This window comes from Tenrec ecaudatus, chromosome 8 (assembly GCF_050624435.1).
Source record: "Tenrec ecaudatus isolate mTenEca1 chromosome 8, mTenEca1.hap1, whole genome shotgun sequence".
In the NCBI taxonomy this organism is placed as follows: Eukaryota; Metazoa; Chordata; class Mammalia; order Afrosoricida; family Tenrecidae; genus Tenrec; species Tenrec ecaudatus.
Genome location: NC_134537.1, coordinates 130,767,648 through 130,773,547, shown reverse-complemented (window position 1 = coordinate 130,773,547; position 5,900 = coordinate 130,767,648).

Sequence of the window (5,900 nt, the reverse complement as noted above, 5' to 3'; positions counted from 1 at the left end):
ACCAAACATTTTGCAATGTGTTAAATCATCTTATAAATCCCCCAAGCTTGAGAATTGCTTTTGAGTTATATGCTGCTGACTGCAATGGATGATAGAGCCCAGCAGAACAATAGAGTGCCATCGAAGGGACAATTGGTGTCAAATAGGAAACAGAAGGTTGAAGAGCCAATAAAATCATCCTGGGGTAGATAATGGGGTTTCCTTCTCCCTTCTGCAGTGAGAGGCGGTCAGAGATGTTTTCCAGGCCATTCCTTAAGGGATACTGAAGAAAGACTCTGGTATGTCCACATTTACTATGAAGCTATAAAATGCCTCTGAAAGTTTTCAGGAATAGAAGCCTCTAACCATGTAGCTTTATCTTTAGGTTTGTTCATATAATGCTTCTGGAACTTCTTTGAGATTTATAGTCTGGTAATTTAATCATGTGTGCTTTAGCTGCCTGGTAGCATAATTCTAGTGACCAGAAGTGTCAGTTGGCCCAGACTAAATAAAGTTTTACTACCAGATGTGTAGTCAGAACCTCAGAGTGCGTATTATATTTAGCAAGCAGTGTGTGTGGGCCTTGCTTGACTAATAGCTGTGAACTGCTGATGCATTTCTATTTTGAATGAAGTTTAGTTTGCTGATTCTTAGAAGTATGGCTAACACCTCTTTATTTCCTGGGTCTTGCCTGGAGAGATTTAGGATAGCAATATAAAATAGAAACAGAAATAAAGCAAAAAAAAAAAGAATATTAGAAATAACAAAACCCACCTCAGAGGAATTGTGGCATAGAAAATGAATAGATAATATTTTCAGTCCATTACATTTTCCTCATTCCTACTCACAGTCTATGGTGGAAAATAAATATATATCAAGTTCCTACTAATGAAGTCCCGAAAATTACAGGACGAATATTTCTTTGATTGTCAGGATCCTTGCCGTTGATACATTCCCAGACCTGCTACTAACACCAAAGTTTGCCAACAACACTCATACATCCCTTACTCCTGTGCATGCACCGTGGTTGAAACATTAATTCTTCAGCAGAGTTACCCAACTAGAAGTCATTGCCGCCCCCCATTCCTCATGGACCTTGCCAGAAGATTATCCTGAACTTACTTTGAAATCAGTCTTCCCCACACCTCTCTTATAGAAGACAGAGGGAAGTATTTTAGAATCATTAAAATAAATAGTATAAATAAATGACTACTTTTCCATTATTTAATGGTCAAAGAAATTCTATGTGCTACATATCAACTTGAGTCATTTTCTTTGAAGGGTAATTACAAGATGAATGGCAATTCACGACTTACTTAAAGACTTACTTTGACCACGGGTTTTTGCAATTAGACTTGTTTAGATGTGTTGATACAAGGTTACTAGCCATGCTACAGATTTTATGAGGTTTCATCCGGGGAAGAAAATAGAGATACAAATCCTGCATTTCAAAATTTTAATGAAAGAAAGTAAACATCTATTCAAGTAGGACAGAAATGTTTTGCAAGAAGGAGAAACTGTTAGTAGACATCTAACACAACATGTTGCGCCCTGGACCTGTGCGCCGTAGCAATGATCTTTTCTGAGCCAGGACTGTTGATAGAGGCGGCAGTGTCCCTTGAAAGGAAGAGTGCACCTGCCCATCTCCATCAATGCATTCTTAGGCTTGGTCTGACTACCCGCCCTGCCTCTCCAACAGTGCCTCCACTTTCTTGCTATTTCCTTCCTTTAAGAAGCAGTTAACAATAACATGAAAAAATAAATTGAAGGTAACCCATGTCACAGTCCTTCACTCATATGCAAGCAATAATGCGCTATAGGACTATGCCATGATCTGCATGATCGATACTCTGCTGGGACTTCTATTAGTTTTGAAAATTCTTAGGTACAAAATGAGTAAATGATATCAGGCTGGTTTCTGTTAATAGTTGGAATATAGCAGTAACCCACATCACTATCAGGGAAAGGTGGAGAGCAGTGTTTCTCAAATTTAAAGTGCATACCCACTACCTAAACTTATTAAAATATCAACTGTGATCTAGTGGGTCTTGGCTTATGTGTGAAATTCCAAACTTACAACAAACTCCCTTGTGCTGATGGTACTTATCCTTTGAGTTATATGGCATAGGGTGCTTTATTTCCATAGCAATGCTTATAATTGTATACAATGGTATTTGGGAACAGAATAAATCCATTAATTTGTGGATGATGTAAAATGTTATTCATATCATTTTAAATTTAAATAATAGCTTTATTACATTTTAATTTATTTGTGGAATTATCAAGTAAAAGAAGTAATCATACAAACACATTAGTAGCAAAACATTAGACAGTGGATCTCAACATATTAAACACAGTGTCCCAACTTTTATAAAGGCACATTTTCATGCCTCCTGTACAGTGCTCTGGGTTGCAGAAACAGGCACGGCAATCAGCTTCTGTAAAGATTACATCCAAGGAAGCCTGATTCCATACCAGTGAGTTTACCTTGATGTTTTTAATAATGTAAGTGAAAGGTATAGTGGATTTAAAATACTTTCAGATGCTGTTCCAAAATATGGATATAACAACCATTAGTTACATGACCCCACAATTTGTCTGGCAGTGTGTCATCCTGTGGGAGCTTGTGTGATGTGGGAAGCTATCTCACTGGTATTTCAAATACTAGCAAGGTCACCCAAGTGAACAGGTTTCAGCAGAACTTCCAGACCAAGAACAGACTACAAAAGAGGAGTAGGCTGGCCACTAGGATTTAGCTCCTAAAGACGCCTGGTTCATATGCATACATTGTCAGCTACTGAAAACCTAATGACAGAAACAGAACATTGTCAGAGACAGTGCCAGAGGATGAGCCCCTCAGGTTGGAAAGTACTCAGAATAAGACTGAGGAAGTTTCCGTTGCAAAGTAGACTCTTCCATGATGACGCAGGTGGGATAGAGCCTGAAAGATGATGGGCCTTCATTTGCTGATGGGACATGCCTCAATTCAAAATAAGGAGATATATCTGCAAGCATCAATTGGAACCTGGAACTTAGAATGCATGAACTATGAATCTAGGGAAATTGGAACTCATCTAAAGTGAAATGGAGAGCAAGAAAATAGATCTCCTAGGCATTAGTGAGCTGAAATGGACTGGCACTGGCCATTTTGAATCAGAAACTCATATCATTTACTATGCCAGGAATGACACAATCAAGAGGAATCAATTGTCCAAAAGGATATATCAGAAACTATTTTGAAGTACAATGCTGTCTGTCATAGAATAATATCTATCTAATACAAGGGAATCTAATCAATATAACCGTTATTCAAGTTTACGTAGCCACCACCAAAGCTGCTGTCATTGTTAAGTGAGATGGAGTCAGTTTGGATGCAGAGCACCCTGAGGCACGACAGAACCAAATCCTCAGCAGTCCAGTGCCACTTGTACAGTCATTTCTATGCCCAAACCCCTAGTTGCCACCGCTGTGTCAGTCCACCTTTCTGAAGGTCTTCCTCTTTTCACCAAGTATGAGGTCCTTCTCCTGACAACCTGTGCAAAGTGTGTAAGATGAAATCTTGCCATCTCGCCTGTAAAGAAAACTCTTAGGAAAACTCATAGGAGCACCTTCAGGCCATTCTGCTCTAAGGAGCGCTTCCAAGCCAGATTACTCTGTACCCTTAGCAATTCACAAGTTCAAAGGCATTGGTTCCTCTGTGGTCTTCCTTATTCAATGTCCAACTTTTCTTTTTCATAAATAATTTTATTAGGACTCTTACAGCCTTTATAACAATCCATACATCAATTGTAATCTAGCCCATTTGTACATATGTTGCCATAATCAGTTTTTAAACATTTTCTTTGTACTTGAGCCCTTGGTATTAGCTCCTCTTCCCCCACCCCTTCCCCACTCTCCCACCTCTGTGAACCATGCATAAATAATAAATTATTATTTTCATATTTTATACCATCAGCTATCTCCATTCATCTATGTTTCTGTTGTTCATCCCCTGGGCAGTGAGGGGCTTTATACACCAATCATTTTGATCAGTATCTCCTTTTCCTCCCCTTCTCACCCTACCTTCCCCCTACCCTCATGGTATTATTCTTCCTGAGGCGTTTATATGTCCTGGATTCTGTGTGTTGAGAGCTCTTATCTTTACTACTGTACATGCTCTGTTCTAGCTGGAATTGTAAGGTGGAACTGGGGTCATGATAGTGGCTGGGGGTTTGGGGAAATGGAGCATTAGTGAGCTAGAGGGATGTTGTGTGTTTCATCAGTGCTACTGCACTCTGGCTGACTTGTCCTTTCCCTGTGACCCTTCTTGGAGGGGATATTAGGTCACCATTCCAACCACCCTCATTTGCATCTATATGAGTGTTTGATTTGGGTCTTCTGATGACTGATACCTGATCCTGTTGAAACCACATGATCACATAGGCTGGTGTGCTTTTCATTGTGGACATTTTGCTTCCCTGCTAGATGGCCACTTGTTTAACCTCAAGGCTTTAAGTCCCTGGACACTATATCTTCTAATACCAGGGCACCATCAGCTTTCTTCACCATATTTGCTTATGCTATCTTATCATGAAGGTGAGCATCACAGAATGCCAAGTTATTAGAACAAAGTGTTTTTGCATTGAGAGGGCACTTGAGTAGAAGCCCAATGTCCATCTACTACCTTAATACTTAACATATAAATATATGTACATAGACCTATATCCCTATCATTGTAGATTACTATAATTATATAGATACATGCCTATATTTATAACTCTGTAAATGTTTATGGTTAGGTTTGTTTGCCTCCTAGTTATTTCCTTTTACTTTCCTCCTGACCCACTATCATGTTCAACATTCATTCAGCTTTCAGCGATTCTTTTCGGCTACATTGAACTTGATCAGACACTACCTGACATCCTATGTCCTACTCACCATTGGTTTTAGATCTCTTGTTGTTCCCTAATCCTTGGGTTTGTTGGCTCCCCTCCATCTCTCCCCCACTTCCTCCTCTCCCATGTTCCCCAAAACCATTGATCCTGTTGATTTCTTCTCAGATTATGAACAATCCTTGAATAAAAAACAAAGCCTATAAATAGTTCCAGTTCTGTCTGCTGACTTTTATGAATGTTTTCTGTCTGGCTCAGAAGATGTGCCATGTCCTGAGTCAGAAGTTTGTTTTTAGGAGTCCTGGGGTACTTTTTTTGCTTTGCTCCCCTGCTGCTCTGTTGTGCTCCCTTCATGTCTGCCCCAGTAGCGGGGGTAGGGGTGGAGGGGATGGTCAGACCAGGGCACAATTCTCACACTGTGTCTCAGTGCTGTCCCCTGTAGCACAATGTACAACTTTGAAAAGTGTAAAAGGCAATGGTAAATACCATGGCTTGGGTCAGGAACAATTTAGTCCCCCCCAAAAATTCTTGCTGGTGAAGACCTTTTTAGAATATTGAAAAGAAAGAATGTTACAACCACCAAAGGGAGAGATGAAGAAATGGAAGCATTCTACTAATGTTTTCAGTCAGAAATTCATAAAAAATTCAATCAAGATGCATAGATTGGTAACTGTAATGCAAAAATTGGAAACAGAGAAAGGAAAAGTAGCTGGGAAATATGGTTTTGGTGACAGAAATTAAGCTGAAAATTTTATGACCAAATTTTATAGGAACAAGGACTTATTCATAGAAAATGCCTTTTACAACAATACAAAAGTAGACTATGCACATGGACTTCCCCAGATGAAATACACATCAATCCAATTGACTACATCTGTACAAAGAGATGATGCAGAGAATCATTATCAGCCACTAAAACCAAGCCAGGGGTCAACAGTGTACGAGACCACCAATTGCTCATTTGTATGTTCAGGTAGAAGTTGAAGAAAATGAACACAAGTCCATGACAATCAAAACATGACCTTGAGTCTTCCCCACCCCAATGTGTAA